General features: G+C 40.9%; 1 protein-coding gene across 2 annotated transcripts in view; it reads right to left on the bottom strand.

Moving 5' to 3' along the window:
- Positions 1–16,464, bottom strand: part of drp2 (dystrophin related protein 2) — a 165,411-nt gene extending 148,947 nt beyond the window's left edge. For both annotated transcript variants that reach the window (XM_037540306.1, XM_037540307.1), the window contains exon 1: positions 16,152–16,464. The gene's annotated coding sequence lies outside the window, so the exon portion shown is untranslated. The remainder of the gene's footprint in view (positions 1–16,151) is intronic.
- Between the last annotated feature and the right edge of the window lie 258 nt (positions 16,465–16,722).

Here is a 16,722-nt window from a genome sequence, read left to right as displayed (position 1 = left end):
TTTATCCCCTACTCACTCTTGTCTTCTCCAATTCATTCCCTCCCAACCACCTCACAGCCAGAGATCTGAGAGGGGCAATGATAAAGAAGGCCTTCTTGTTAGAGCTGACCCCTGTTTCACAGAGGACTCTCATACTTTGCTTGGCAGTGCTCAATCAATAGTATATCACTTGATGTCTCTGAACCATAGTGCAGCAATTAAGGACCCTCTTTTGTCGTCGAGCCCTAGCCTTTCTGCATAACATCACTTCAGGCTTTCATTAAATAGTGACATGGTCAAATCAGACCTATTAATAGTATAAACTGCACTGGCAGACTAATGTACTGTAAATGTGTGGACGCTGTCATTAAGATGATGCATTTTGGCTTCTCTTCCTTCAAAACACTGTGCATTCCTGATGACACCAATAGCCTGTGCATAAAATTGACACACATAAACCAGTGATATATGATCAGTCAACTCTCAAGGCAATAACTGCAAGAATTTTTAATGCATTGGAAGGAAGACATTTCACCACTCATAAAGACTGTTGTTATCAGAGCAAGCTCTGCGGGAATCATATCTCTTAATGAGCAAACACTGGTAAACAAATGAATCTTTGATTTACATGAAACAGTAGCACAGCAGAATGACAAATGACCTCAGTAAATCTGTTGTTTCTCTTCACTATAGCTTGTTTACTTAGGTTCATCAGGTATGTGATTAGATTATTAGAGAACACTTACTCATAAATCCCCTCCATGTACAATAAAGAGGGTCTGCAAAAGTAATTAACAATGAATCATGTCTACACACTCGAACAGGTAGAGAATGTGATAGAGTGAAAAAGACCCCTTTTTGCCAATAATCACTGTGTGCATCAAAACAGGATGAAAGGCAAAGATGCATTAATATATGTCTTCCAAGCCTTTGTTCTTCAGCCCAATTTTAACTTTCAGATTTCACTTGCTGAATTCTCTTTCAAGACCTCAGCGAGACATATTTGAAGAGTGGCATTGACTCAACATAAATGCCCTACCTAAACAGGGAAGTTGCTAGTTTTGAGCTGTCTGCTCGCAAGCAGTCTGCCCCCATAATCTTGCTCCAGCTAAGGACACTCCATTATTCATGCTGTTTGGTGCCACCTTTAAGCTGACCTCCTTAGGATGTCCCCTGTTTCTGCACACCTGCACTTCCCCTTCCATGCAGCAGGTGCCGGGGACACGCTCCCTCTGTTCAACACCTGGCCAGCCTCAGGAGCCAGCCACCATAAAAACAACTCCTGCTCATGCCGGTTTAACTGTGCTGAGGCATCTCCAGCGCGCCTAAATGCAGGCAAATATGAAGAGACACACACACACACACACACACTGCCTTCTGCCTTCTTTAAATCTATATCTACTCCACATTAGAGTGCCACTGTGAAGCAAAAACTGCCAGGGCTCTGAAGTGTATTATTGCATGAAAGGCTGCAGATAAGAGCTGACAGGCTGAATTTTGGAGATAAGTTTTGATGCTCAGGCTACATCTATGGCTGAAGTAATCAGAACAGGTTAAAATGGCCTAGAAACAATGCCCCTGTTCAAACACCATTGAGAATGATCAAACATTCAGGTATTACATAAGCCACTGCCTCTGTACTGACACCTGTGCCATCATCTATGCTAAGGCATCTGGCATTGTAATGATTGTGCAATCACAGCTGTTCTACAAATAAAACACTAAATTGGAAGTGTGTCATTTCAGGGAGTCATTTGCATTTAAATTCAGATCAAACACTAAAGATACTACATTGGTTTGATGAGCTGAAAGGCTACAATGAATGTGAAACCTGAAATGAATCTGCAAAATGTTGCATGCTGTGTCAGATGGTGTTTGGAATTAAAGGTATATACGGTACTGTGCAAAAGCCAGGGACTATTCTTCATTTAATAATTTCCAGTCAAAATTAAGTATGATTTATTCACTCTTCAGGAGATATTCCTGAGATTAGATATAGAACAATCCACCTGCATAAAGAAGGGGAAAATAAAAGGAAATACATTTTAACAACAACAAAAAAGCACAAAAACTAAAAACTTGTTCAAAAAATTATTAAAAGATACAGAGAAAATTAAACTCAACAACCATGAAAGACTTGATACACCACCAAATCCGTCTGTTCGTCCTTCTACTGTGAGAAGATAATGCTGTGGTTGTGAAAGGATAGGTAGTTGTCAAGTCAAGTCATTACTGAAAAAAGGAAATAAATTATCAAATTAGACAAAGAAGCTGCTAGTGTTCTCATAACATTGCACTGGCCACCCCATAGCCCAGACCTTAACCTCACTATACCTGTGTAATTTCTGTGAAATACACTCACTGAGGACTTCATTAGCAACACTATAATAATACGGGGTATGGCCTCAATTTGCTCTCAAACAAGCCACAGTTCTTCATAGTATGGATTCAGTTATTTATTTAAAAACATACTTTTGAGATTCTGATCCATGTTGACATGTGTGCATCATGCACTTCCTGTCGATTTTTCATGGTGCACTTTCACACTGCAAATCTCCCTGTTCTACTACATTCCAAAGTTGCTCTATTGGATTCAGATCTGGAGACTGGGAAGGCCACTGAGGAACACTGTGTTCGGGTTCATGAAACCAATTTGAGACAAATTTTGCTTTGTGACTTGGCGCATTATCAAGCTGGTAGAAGCCATTAGAGGACAAGTAAATTGTGGCCATAAGGGGATGCACATGGTGAGCATCAATACTAGGGGTGCGGGAAAAAATCGATTCTTAAATGTACAGCAATGCGGATGTAAATGATTCTGAATCGATTCACAAATTGTCAAAAATTGATTTTCTAAAATTTAATTTATAGCATAACGTTGACGGAACGCAAAGGGCGGAACTTGGAAGTGGGTAAGTACAGCGCCTGGACTGTCTGTGGCAGCACATAACAAAAACACACATGGATGAGCGAGAAATCCGATCGGCTCACTGTGCATTAAAAGCCAGGTTAGGTCAGGAGTCACAACCCAAATGTTCAGAAGAGCCATTTTGTCCTTTCAACAAAAATCTGACTACCTTGGGAGCCACAACATTTAATGCCCAGTATGTCTCAATGTGTGCTGATGTCCTACTATAGGCTAAAAAATGTGAACGAAAACACAGCCTTACTTTTTCTGTGTTTTAAGCTTTAGCTCTGCTATAGCCGCTTTCCTCCCATCTCCGCTAGAAAAGTTGTGCTCAGAAATAGAGCAGCTTATTGTAAAATGTCTCTCATCGTTCGACTGTTTTACGAGGTTGAAGTCGCTTCTTGTTTGAATTTTTCCGTTCCACCTTAAATTCTAACTGAGGCGCTGAATGTAAATGCGGCACTATTTAAGGTGGAATGGAAAAATTCAAAAGAGAAGTGACTTCTGCTTCACCACTTTTTAGTGTTTGTCAGTCTCTCGTTGCAGATTTAATGTTCCAGGAAACCAACTAAGGTGCTTATAAATGAAAACAAGTCTGTTCGTCTCAAAATGTTCGTCTTAGCTAAATCTCTCTCTGCCGTTTCGTTCGCTACAAACCAGGAGAGACTGTGTTGCATACCAGTTCATTGAAAAACAGGGCTCTTGTGCTATGTTGTCAAGCTACATCCTGTCTTGCAGATATTTTTCTGACACAGTGACCCCTGAATTTCTACAACACGACCAAATCCAGAGTAATAAAATCACTAAAGAAAACAGGCAGGACGGCTGTAACGTGCTGCATGTACAACCATTACCACTGGATCTTATTTAACCCTAATAGCACATTTTATCGAAGATGAGTGGCAGCAGTGTCTAATGTGCTCCAAACAAAGGCAGTGAATGAGAGTCTTCCATTTGTTGACACAAAACAGGTTGGGTCCATGGATTCATGTTGGCACCAAATTCTAACCTTTCCATTTGTGTACCTTAGCAGAAATCGAGATTCATCAGACAAGGCTACGTTGTTTGTAGAATTCAACTGTCCAGTTTTGGTAAGCGCGTGCCCCCTGCAGCCTCAGCATTCTGTTCTTGGCTGAAAGAAGTGGAACCTGATATGGTCTTCTGCTGTTGTAGTTCATGCGTCTCATGTTGTGCATACAGATATGCTTTTCTGTTCACCAGTTGTACAGAGTGGTTTTGTACTGAGTTACTGAAGACTTTCTGTCAGCTTCCACGAGTCTGGCCATTGCCCGTTGACCTCTCTCATCAAAAAGGCATTTCTCTCTGCAGAGCTGACAATCACTGAATGTTTTATTGACATTTTGAGTAAACTCTACAGACTGTTGAGTGTGAAAATCCCAGGAGATCAGCAGTTATAGAAATACACAAACCAACTTATCTAGCCCCAACAATCATGCCATGGTCAAAATGACCAAGTTCACATTTTTCCCCATTCTGATGGCTGATGCGAACATTACCTGAAGCTGCTGGCCCATATCTTCATGATCTGCACTGCACTGCTTCCACATGATGGGACGATAAGATAATTGTATGGCTGAGTGGGTTTACCGGTGTTCCTAATTAAGTGCTTAGTTAGTGTGGTTATGGATAACTTGTATTTAATGGCCATTTTGACTGGAAATTCAGTCAATGAAGGAGGGTCTTTGACTTTTGCACAGTACTATATAAAACACAATATAAGTTAATGCCTGGTAAATGTTAAACATATTGCCCCAATCAAAACTGAAACATAATTACCTTGGAGTAATTCACACCTGTTTAAAATATATTGCTCAGTTTTACTCAAACCTGAAATGAGCAATGGCCCATCAACCTTTCCACTGAAAATGACTACTAAGCATTAGCTCACAAATTCTCTTCACATCAACATTTAGCATACACTAAAAAGGCTGGCAAACCCAATTAATAATGATAAGCAGCATTTAAATGGACATAATTGATCAACTATATAGACCACGGCTGATCAAAGGTAGCCTTGCAGCACATCCAACTTTAAGGAACAGTTTCTAATTAAAGTTTCAAATGTAAAAATCCTTCATGACTCTTGCACTCTCACCTCTCAAGCTGTGAAGGACTAGCCAGAATGATGAAATAACACAGCGAACACGTTTAGAATTGTTTCTGTAAGCGGTAAAAGTGGGCATATTTAATTCAATTCAGGCACAATATACACTGCTCAAAAAAATAAAGGGAACACTCAAATAACACATCCTAGATCTGAATGAATGAAATATTCTCATTGAATACTTTGTTCTGTACAAAGTTGAATGTGCTGACAAAAAAATCACACAAAAATAATCAATGGAAATCAAATGTATTAACCAATGGAGGCCTGGATTTGGAGTCACACACAAAATTAAAGTGGAAAAACACACTACAGGCTGATCCAACTTTGATGTAATGTCCTTAAAACAAGTCAAAATGAGGCTCAGTATTGTGTGTGGCCTCCACGTGCCTGTATGACCTCCCTACAATGCCTGGGCATGCTCCTGATGAGGTGGTGGATGGTCTCCTGAGGGATCTCCTCCCAGACCTGGACTAAAGCATCCGCCAACTCCTGCACAGATTGTGGTGCAAAGTGGCGTTGGTGGATGGAGCGAGACATGATGTCCCAGTGCTCAATCGGATTCAGGTCTGAGGAACGGGCGGGTCAGTCCATAGAAGTCTTTGGAGGGCGGCCCTCCAAAGAAATGCAACCCCACATCATTACTGACCAAATCGGTCATGCTGAAGGATGTTGCAGGCAGCAGATCACTCTCCATGGCGTCTCCAGACTCTGTCACGTCTGTCACATGTGCTCAGTGTGAACCTGCTTTCATCTGTGAAGAGCACAGGGCGCCAGTGGCGAATTTGCCAATCCTGGTGTTCTCTGGCAAATGCCAAGCGTCCTGCACGGTGTTGGGCTGTGAGCACAACCCACATCTGTGGACGTCAGGCCCTCATACCATCCTCATGGAGTCGGTTTCTAAACGTTTGTGCAGACACATACACATTTGTGGCCTGCTGGAGGTCATTTTGCAGGGCTCTGGCAGTGCTCCTCCTGTTCCTCCTTGCACAAAGGCAGAGGTAGCGGTCCTGCTGCTGGGTTGTTGCCCTCCTATGGCCTCCTCCACATCTCCTGGTGTACTGGCATGTCTCCTGGTAGCGCCTCCAGCGTCTGGACACTACGCTGACAGACACAGCAAACCTTCTTGCCACAGCTCGCATTGATGTGCCATCCTGGATGAGCTGCACTACCTGAGCCACTTGTTACATTACATTACATTACATTACATTTAGCAGACGCTTTTATCCAAAGCGACTTACAAATAATGTGGTACATAGAACAAACATAGTCAGGCCTTAAAGGAGGCCAAGGGGTAATAGCGGGGTTGAGAAGGGAAGGAGGGCAAGAAGGAGATGAGGTTGGTAGTGGCTAGATTTGCAAGAGGCGATTAGAGCAAGTGCTCCCTGAAGAGCTCTGTCTTCAGGAGTTTCTTAAAAATAGCGAGGGACGCCCCTGCTCTGACAGTGGAAGGTAGCTTGTTCCACCATTGGGGAATCAAGTATGAAAACTTGTGTGGGTTGTAGAGTCAGTCTCATGCTACCACGAGTGTGAAAGCACCACCAACATTCAAAAGTGACCAAAACATCAGCCAGAAAGCATAGGTACTGAGAAGTGGTCTGTGGTCCCCACCTGCAGAACCACTCCTTTATTGAGTGTGTCTTGCTAATTGCTAATGATTTCCACCTGTTGTCTATTCCATTTGCACAACAGCAGTGAAATTGATTGTCAATCAGTGTTGCTTCCTAAGTGGACAGTTTGATTTCACAGAAATTTGATTTACTTGGAGTTATATTGTGTTGTTTAAGTGTTCCCTTTATTTTTTGAGCAGTGTATAAAACAGAGGATAACAAAAAAAGACAATGCAAAATAAGCAACTAGACAAATTCTTGAATAGAGTCATATAAATTCTTACTATTTCTAATTGTTGACTGCTTTGCTTTGTTAAGCTTAGCCATAAGATATTCCATTTCCACTATATTCTGATAACTGGATAATTCAGAATCTCATAGCTGAAAACCTCAGGGTAATCCAAAGTTGTAAGACAGTTTTCTTAATAGCTGTAAACCTCCCATTAGCATCCTTCATCTGAAGTTTCTGAAATGATAGCAAACCTTAGCACTCAGTTACTCTATTGTATTTATACCTTGACAACATCAAAAAATCTTACAGAATGGTTTACACCTATCAAAAACTGTAATAAGGCTTGGGTGAGAACACCCATAAACTTTTCTCCACAAACTCAGGGACTTCGACATTATACAACCCAGCCTTGAATTACAATTTGTCCCACCATTTCCAGTAAACAATACGTCCTGTAGTCTGAGGTTTTGCTAAAAATGAGGTGTCAAATTTGTTCTATAGTTCTAATTTTTAATAATAAATTTTAAGAAGGTATTTCATCACCATAAATCATGCAACAATTTTAAGAGGGAGTCATTTGTCATGAAAGCTCAACTGCGTTTTTATAAGAAGATGAAAAGCACAGAAATTAAATAAAAATCTGGGCAGATGCAGCTGGAGTGTGTTCCACATTAGTGTGAGAACTTTTAGTCACCTCAAAGTCAATTTCAGTTCAGGGTGCCAAGATTATAAAATAATAATAAAATGTACATGTTGTTGTTTTTTTTTTCTTACTGATAACAAAAAACCTAACAAAAATCTTAATGAAAGCTGCATATCAAATAATATAATACTCAGTAAAACTTTTGGCTTTAAAGGTTGACTGCAAACATGCATATGACTGATTACTCTCTTTACATGACGCACACTAAAGTACCTTGCCCTTGTCCTTTTCCAAGCCAGGCTGCACTAAATTATCCTATTTTATACAGTCATCTGTGTACGTGCGAGTTTATTATACAGAAATAGTCAGAAGTAGAGTGTAGATTATGAGGTTTTGTAAATCAATTCAGAATCTTTCAGTGCATTTAAGAATCAATTATTTTCCCCACACCCGGCTCTAAAAATGTTGGCTGGTGTATTTGGGGTGTGTTCCCTCAGGATTCTGGCAGCATGGATGCATTAGAATGAGTCATTTAATGTTCATTAACTAAAGTCTTCAGAAAACCAATATATCCTATTGTCCTATCACCACTGTCACTGCTGCAAGCAGAGCTAAGATTTTTTTAAAAGGACATACACAGCATTGTTGGTCAGAAACACATGCCAACCAAGAAATCTTACTGGAAGAAACCATATCCCTCAAAGACATGAGATTTTGTACACTGTACTCTTCTGCCAGGTTCGCATTATTTCTCTTCCTGTGACTCACCGCTTCCTCATTGAGAGGAGAAAGACAGGGAGAGAGAGAGAGAGAGAGACAGAGGGAGATAGATAGAGAGGGGGAGGGATAGAGAACACTCTGAGGGGATCAGCTCTAAAAATAAAGTGGACGAGGCTCGATTAGCATACCCTCACATACTGTACTTCCTGCCCTCTTGCTGATTGCAACGTCTCAGCAGACAGAAGGTAGCAGATTGTTGAAAATCTCCAGCCTCACTGGAGATCTGCACTCAGTGGCAAAATGTAGCGTCGCCCTCTATGTCCTCCATGTGATCAGTGCTGTGACCTCACCAATGTCATTCTACGTGTTTGAGAGGGAAACTTTGTATATAAGTGAAATGTTCCACATTATCGAGGTTCATTATTTTAAGCCAACTTCCATCATCCATGGGCATTTGAAAAGGTCAAAGTCATTCTAACAAAAAAGGTCAGCTTTTGACATAATCACACAGCTGAATCATTCGGATCAGGTCCAACAAACAGCTCACAGGCTTCCTGAATCAAAAACTGCAGGCAAGAAAAGGGAGAAGGTCAGAGCCCGACACCACAGGAGAAAACCAAGGTTTAACCAGAACGCTATCTGTGAGTGGAAAGATTGTGCCGTCTTATAATTCCTTGTACGATTGGAACTGGCCTGAATAATGATTAGCTTGAACCCTTGTGTGTTCACCGTTTCCATAGGAACAATATCTAACAAGGCAGATCTTACTTCTCATGCAGCAGTGGTGTGAAAGACAAGAACATCCAACAGGATTTAATAAAAGAAAAATATATGTGATGGACAAAGAAAAAAAAACTGTTACACACAGTAAATGTCTCACAAGAAAGTGTTTTATAGGAACAACTTCATATGTTTTTAGTATGGGCAAAACATGTAATGGAATTATTCATGATAAAATGAGCTTTAAGAGCTCCCATGTGACAATAGTAAATGGACTTCATTAATAACCTAGTAATGACAAACGAGATAACATTGATGCTTCAGGATAGCAAACAACACTCTGACATTGTTTTAATGGCATATAGCCAAAGATCAAATGTTTTGAAGAAACAAGACCCTTGACAAATGCATTCCATTTTCCCGAAGCTTTGTTCCTCCCTATGCATGATTCATCCTTCTACACCTCTACAGACACAAATGAAATCAACTGCAGAGTTTAGTACACCTGACTGACAAACCACAGTTATCTGGGTGAACGAAACACTGCAACCTCATGTTCAAAAAGCTCTGCTACAAATTAATTAGAGAGGAGAAATTCACCTCTCCAGTCTGCTGCACAGCACTACAGCCAATATCACCCAGTGCTTCAGACAACGTTAGGCATGGGAAATGATGGGATGTTGAAGTTGTGATAAATGCTACCCTATTTCCAGACCAGCCTCGAGTTTGAAACAACACAGTGGCATGTGCCACTAATGGAGAAGGCACTCCCATACAGACCCCTGAGTAAAACAAGACAGAATTAATTACAGCATGGCAGTGACCTTTTTAGCTTGATAAATCATGAAGATGGGGAAAGAGCGCTGTTAGGCCGGCGGATGTGAAATGTCTGGGTTTGATAAACAATCTTTTCCCAGGCTCTGAAGGTACATCGACCCCTTGGGAGCATACTCCATGCACATCAGCAAACAGAATTCTGTTTGAGAGCAGCTGTCCATCCTGGGCCACTGACGGATTCTTTTCTTTGGGCTGGTCAAACATTTCGTTCCACATGGACAAGTTCTTCCTCGGGCTGCTTAATGAAACTATCGCTCTTCCTCATCTGTAATACAGCCCAAAACTTCTCACTGGCAGCATGCCTTCCAGAGAAGCATGTTGAGAAGGGGAGCTATGAAAGAGAGTCCTTTTCATTTGATTTTACAAAAGGAGTATGTTCTGCGTGTCTCCTCGTTACTTAACATATTCAGTGAAATAATGATAGACTAGAAGAGAACAGTGTCTGGACATGACACTTGGCTTGGTGAAGTTTTAATAATTCAACAGTATAAAAATTGCAAATTTGTCTTAACAATGCCATTGACATGTGAGCTTTAAACCTAGTGGCATGTCCTCTTAGACAACAAATGCATTCAATGACATCCATCACTGAAAAACAGAAAAGCTCTTCGCTGTCTGTGACAACTCTTCTGCCAAGCTGAAATTCATCATTTCATGCCAACTCACAACCTGAACTTATGCTTTCAAATTCTCACACTAAATACGCGCAGCCAGACATATTTATTTTTCAGCATTTGATGAATTCATCATGCCTCTTTCACATTAACATAAACATGTCATTTTGCACCACTGGTCAACAAAACAGCTTTAGACCAAAAACCATCATCTGTTCCCTGCAGCTCCGCTCCTCGTCGCACTTTGAAAAAAGAAACATTTATTCTGAGAACAAAGCCAAAGACCGGATAAATATTCATTTAGCACACCAATCTCCCAGTCAGTGCAAACCTTGCATATTACCAAACCTGCAGTAAAAATGCATATAAACGGGAGGAAGTAATTATTAAATGCATTAAAATACATGGAGGATGAAGGAAAGGCAGATGCAGCAGTAGGATATTATACTCAGTACCAAAAACTGCAGTGGGTGGAATGCTGTTGAAAAATGACAATGCGCCCTGGAACACTAGAAAGAATTAGAAAATCCCAGTGCTTCTTTTAAATATTCATTAGTGTTTGTACACTAATAGGTTGAATAGATGATAAAATGTAGATGACCGCTGCATTCAAGAGGCCATTAAGATAAACCAAAAGCAATGAGACATCAGGCTGCACTAATGCATTAATACCATTTCTTCTAAATCCAACTGTCCAAAGTAATAGATCACATGTACTCTTGTTGGTGGATTTCTTTTATGCAGAATTTTTCTCCAAGGGCGTTCGAATAACAGTGATGACTGTGATAACAACATTGTACTTATTATACCAACATATTATACAAATTGTCCTCATGCTGTGCACAGGGAGAGTGCATCAGTGATATTGCTTCAGTTTCTAAAATGGCAAAATCCATTTAATTATTTTTTCTAATGTTGTCTATCAGTTATTCAAGGAAAAAGTTTTGTCCAGCAAAAGCAAGAAAACAGGATCACTTCTATGAATACTTTAACTTACATCATTTCAAGCGATGTAGTTCTGATTGATCCTTAAGTTTAGCAATTTTGTGCATTTTTTCATAATTTCGGGGTACTTTTCCTCTTCTAATTTCATTATGTTTGTCATAACAGCTGCAGCTGTAGATCTAAACAGAACCTTTTCCACAAACTATGAGGACAGAACTGAAGTCAACACCCTCCAAGATATTTCTGGTGCATTAATCAAAGCAGAGATTGTGATAACAAACATTTGTTCCTGGATGAGAGACAACACTCATCCTCCGCTGGGTTCAGACAATGTCTTACAAAACGGTAGACCAAAGACACATACAGGCATCTCTGAGTCTCAGAATGACAGGGATGAAGAACTATAGCTGCTCTTCACTAAGACACAAAGACCTTAAGGCTGACAGACCGTTCTCGATGCGTGACCTCTTTTGGAGAACAAATCTGTAACACAGAGAGACAGCACTACCTTACTGCGCAGACATGGGAGATAAAAGAGAAAAATTGACCAAGCTGTGAGCAGAGTCAGCCAATGGAACAAACACTTTCCTTTACTCAGCTTTATCCTTGAACTATTACACTTGACATGTGCTTCTTTTGTATGGTGACTAGAATTAACAGAGGCAGTGTTTTCTTTCTATAGCCTTGCGGGCATTTCACAGACAACTCTCCCATTTAAAGCAGTGTAGCTCATGACTTACTGGAGATGGAGCATCAGTGATGCAGAAGCTAACAGCTCCAAAACACCTGAAAGACTGCTTACTGAAATTTTTATGTGGCACACAAACAGATCTTGGCCTTCCTCCTGACCACTGCCATCATTGCTGTTGTGTCTCTGAGGAGGGTGCTTAAGGGTATGCCAACTGTGGTGTATAATTTGTATATGCCACAAATATTTAACACAAGTTGTTAAATGACATTCATCAGCATAGCCCCACAGTTTTATAATGGCTATTTAGAAGTCAATTTGAACATAAACAAATTATGTTTTGAAGATTAATTGCCCTGATTATAATTTTGCAAACACCATGCAACACCATGCATGCACTAACAATTAAGGGAATTTCAAGCACAAATGTGCACGTAAAAAAATATTAAAAACAAGAACTCTGCTAAATCACAAAGAAACCAGTTGTACCTTTAGTCAGAGGCTTGAAGAGGTGCTAATAAGCTGTGACTACTCCATAGACAGAGTATTCTGTGGCCCCATTACAAATGATAAAAATCTGAGTGATGAATCTACGTAATGAACCTTTCACAATCACACCTCCTTAATGCAGAATATTTCACTTCATATGAACCCAATCAAAGTTATCTTGCTCTCAAATTCTGAGTGAAGATGAGCTAGATATAGTGCCATGCTTGTGCAGTGGCTGTATAATTACACTCTAATTATACAACTAAAGCTGCTTCACGACATGTTTGATGATTCTTTACGTTTTTCTGAGTTCAATAAAACTGATTAATGATGAGATAATAAATTCATAATCATCTGACCTGAAGTAGGCTATACGTAGATAAACCAATCATTAGTAAATCACTCTTCAACATGTACAGAGCACCGCATAAGTACAAAAATTCAAATTATTATTATAATTGATTAACACTCTCATGCAAAACCAATTATTTGCTGTGTTTTTAGTATAATAAACTGGAAACATTTTAAAAATATTATAAAAACAACTGAAACTAGAACCCTTAAAAATCTACTTTTTGTTCATTTTGGGTTAAAGTTACATGAGTAATGCTAATATAATCTAATACTCAAAAAAAGATAGATAGATAGATAGATAGATAGATAGATAGATAGATAGATAGATAGATAGATAGATAGATAGATAGATAGATAGATAGATAGATAGATAGATAGATAGATAGATAGATAGATAGATAGATAGATACCTCTCTATCTATTTATTTATTTTGGGGTAATTCCAAAAACATTATTAGTTAAGTCAGAATGAAGTGTATGAAGTGTATGAAGTGTGGCTCGTATTCTCTCTGAAATGAGTATAAGAGGGGAATTTCTAGTGTGGCTCAATTTCTCATAGCAAACTGCAGAATCCAGGACTCTCTACAACTGAGAAGTGGTGCAAACTGGAAGCTATAAACATCTTATTTTCTCCTTGCTCCTGTAACTGACACATTTGTATAATGTAAAGATGTGGATGATTTTGCACTTGTTCAAGCTCAAACTTTTTCAAACACCTTGCATATCACTTAAAGGAATATAATTAGTTCTAAATAAATGAAAACAAACTAAATAAAACTATTGAAACCCAGTATCACTCATCATATGCATCATATACAAGCATATCGCGCTCCATATCATTATATTGGCAACAACCAAAGCAAAGATTACTGAAAGAGGAAAAAAAACATGAGAAAAAACAAAAGCCAAAGTGAAGTCACTGTAAAACAACAGCTTAGCTATATTAAAAAACCTGAAAGCTATAACTAAAATGAACCTGAATTCAAGCAGCAATCAAAGCAAAAAAGTGCAAAAACCTTGCTGTGAGCTTGAGTTTCTCCTCCTGCAGTTTCAACATCCAATAACTGAGTCACACAGGCACATCTTATCAGTCCTTACAACAGCGAGTCTGTGTGCATGCTGAGCCTCATTCTGTGCTGGCTTCACCAGCTCAGAGAGCAAGGCCCCTCTGTGCCAAACCGTAAATAAACCACATAAACGTGTCGCCATAGACAACCAGTAGACAATGACCCTTTCAACATTAATAGGAGAGCATCGGTTACCAGATTTTAAATAACAGTCTCCAGCCTCCATTTCTGAGGTCAGGGACCTCGTGTGGCTGGATTTATGGAGTTAGCAAATTGCTTTTCTATCCTCATTCTTTTTCCCTTCTTCTTCTCAATTCCTCCCCTCTTTCAGTACAGCAAGTGGATAATGGAAAGGGCAGGGAGTGATTGCCCCTTTTTTCCTCCTTTAACCAGAGATCATCGGAGATCATCACCTGTCTCTGACTAGCAAAAAACCACAGAAAAGTGTTCATCAAAGCTAGAAAACTCCCAACACGTTCCATTAGTGAGGCGTTTTTCACAGTGCCTTGCCGCTGCATTATCACGCTTTGTACTGCCTCAGTCGGTCTGTAAGGCCCCTGGTGTCTGCAGTGTCAGTCAGAGTGATTACGATGACTAAGGAACATGACTCGGCCTCATCTCCAGGGGCTTGGGGCCTGTTTGGCATTTCCCTACACTACTTCTTTACAAAGACTGCATACACATAGAACATGGCAGAGAGAGAGAGAGAGAGAGAGAGAGAGAGAGAGAGAGAGAGGTCTGATCAATAGGTATCATCTCAAGAGACGCCGTCACTTAACATCCTTGCTTATTCCTGTCAGTAAGTCAACATCACTAATTAAAAGGCAGCATTTCAACTGACTAATACCTTTAATATGTGTGCATAACTATTTATTCCATGTTTACAGCCATATCAGAGAAGCACAAGCACACACTACTAGAAGGGGCTGGCAATGAGTGCTGACATTTTTAGATCAGTGCTCTAAGAGATGTGTAGGAAAACAAACAAGGTTAACTTCCCCAGACGTTCCCGCGTGTGCACACTGCAGCTGCAAAGACGCGTTTCATAAATATGCAACACAAAAAAAGTGTGTATTTGTAATCAGTTAAAGGGCACGAGACAAAAACAGAAACCAGGTTATATCCAGAAGCACAAATGGCACCCACTATTATACATGTCACCTAAAACGCTCCTGTCACAACAGCACTGGCATCATTACACAACCGTGTCAGCGGGATAAACTCTGAATTATATAGTGTGTGTGTGTGTGTGTGTGTGTGTGTGTGTGTGTGTGTGTGTGTGTGTGTGTGTGTGTGTGCGCGCCATCAAATTAGGCAAAATGAGAGAAAATATTCAGGATGGGCTCATCAAAATGGTGACTGCGGGGAGATGAACGTGGAGAAGAAGGGGAGGAGGGGTGACAGTGTCAAAGTTTTAATACACACGGGTCTAGTGAATATTAATAAAGCAGAGGAAAAGGGTCTCAGACACTGAGAAGAATGGAAATGAGGAGTCGGTGTTGAAGCGCAGTAGTACAGGTTCATCTCTGTTGCTTGTCTACGCACCCTTTCATGCCGGTTCTCCACTGCTAGCAGGTGCCATGGGCTGAAGGGTCTTACACGAGACCAAAAACTGCTTTGGCATTTCTGACGGAGTGATTACTGCAGTTTTAAAGGAAAAAAACAAACAACCCAAATGGTTCCTAAGCAGCAGAGACCGAGTTCAAAAGGGAAATCAAGGGGGCTGGTAACATATCATGGTGACCGAGAAACCGGAGGTTAAGTTTGTCTCCTCAAGTCGTGGAATTTTGTAAGTCCGTGTTTGTATAAACCGAGGAGGGCTAGCGGTCCGGATCTGAAGGCAGGCTGTGAAGTAGCTTCAGCTTCCTCCTGTCACGCTACGCGGACACGGTCACACAAATCACTCTTACAACATCCCACAGTCCACAAACAACAGAACAGCCTGCACACCCACTTACACGGTCCAACACAGAGCCGGAAAATACGAGCGTTAACCTGACGACACACTGTGATGGACATTACAGGGATGAGCGGTTTCGGTAGATCTTTCCCCGAATAGGCTGTTTAATGAAACCAGTAACGGTCGTCCCCGGCAGTCATGAAGCTCATAGTTTCTTCAGCGCAGTGGTGAATAAAAACATGTCGTATACATAAAGGGTTTTAAACCGCCTCGGTCTACCTAAGGGCAATGACACGCTTAGCTATCGTTTTAAGTCTTACCTTTATCTCCCAAGGTGAGAAAATGTCCAGAGGAAAGCACTTCCACAGAACTGCTGAAGGCTCAGGGGCGCCGTCCGAGCCGGGCGGGAAGGCGAGCAGGGAGAGACGTCAGGACTGAGCAGCGTTCGGCTGTGAGGTGAGCAGCCTCGCCGGAGAGCCTCTCAGACACTGTGCCTGCCATCGGCCGCTGGAGGTGCCGGGCAGCTGAGAGAGCCGCGCAGCTCTGAAGGTTTAATCTGAATTTTGGGTTAAAACGCGACGGAGAGGAAACGGCAGCGACCGACCGTTACTGACAGCGAGTAGCGCGCGCAACACCTCTCCCCACAGAGGACGAAAAACCACACCGCGTGGGCTGACGGCACCCCCCACCCCCTCACCCCACCCGCAACAAAGTTTAAGAGTACTGACACGATACACTTTCAAAAACTAAATATCAACCGAGAAGGACGTTGTCCTGACAAATCAAACGATGACCGGTCCATATACATAATTCTCTACCAGTTAGAGACCACCCTTTAGTTTCCAGTGAAAGCAGCCGTTAAGTACGTATTTCATTTTGTAGGAGATGTTT

This window comes from Pygocentrus nattereri, chromosome 8, assembly GCF_015220715.1.
Source record: "Pygocentrus nattereri isolate fPygNat1 chromosome 8, fPygNat1.pri, whole genome shotgun sequence".
Taxonomy (NCBI): domain Eukaryota; kingdom Metazoa; phylum Chordata; class Actinopteri; order Characiformes; family Serrasalmidae; genus Pygocentrus; species Pygocentrus nattereri.
The sequence above is the reverse complement of the archived record's forward strand: the minus strand, read 5'-3'. Positions and strand labels throughout refer to the sequence as shown.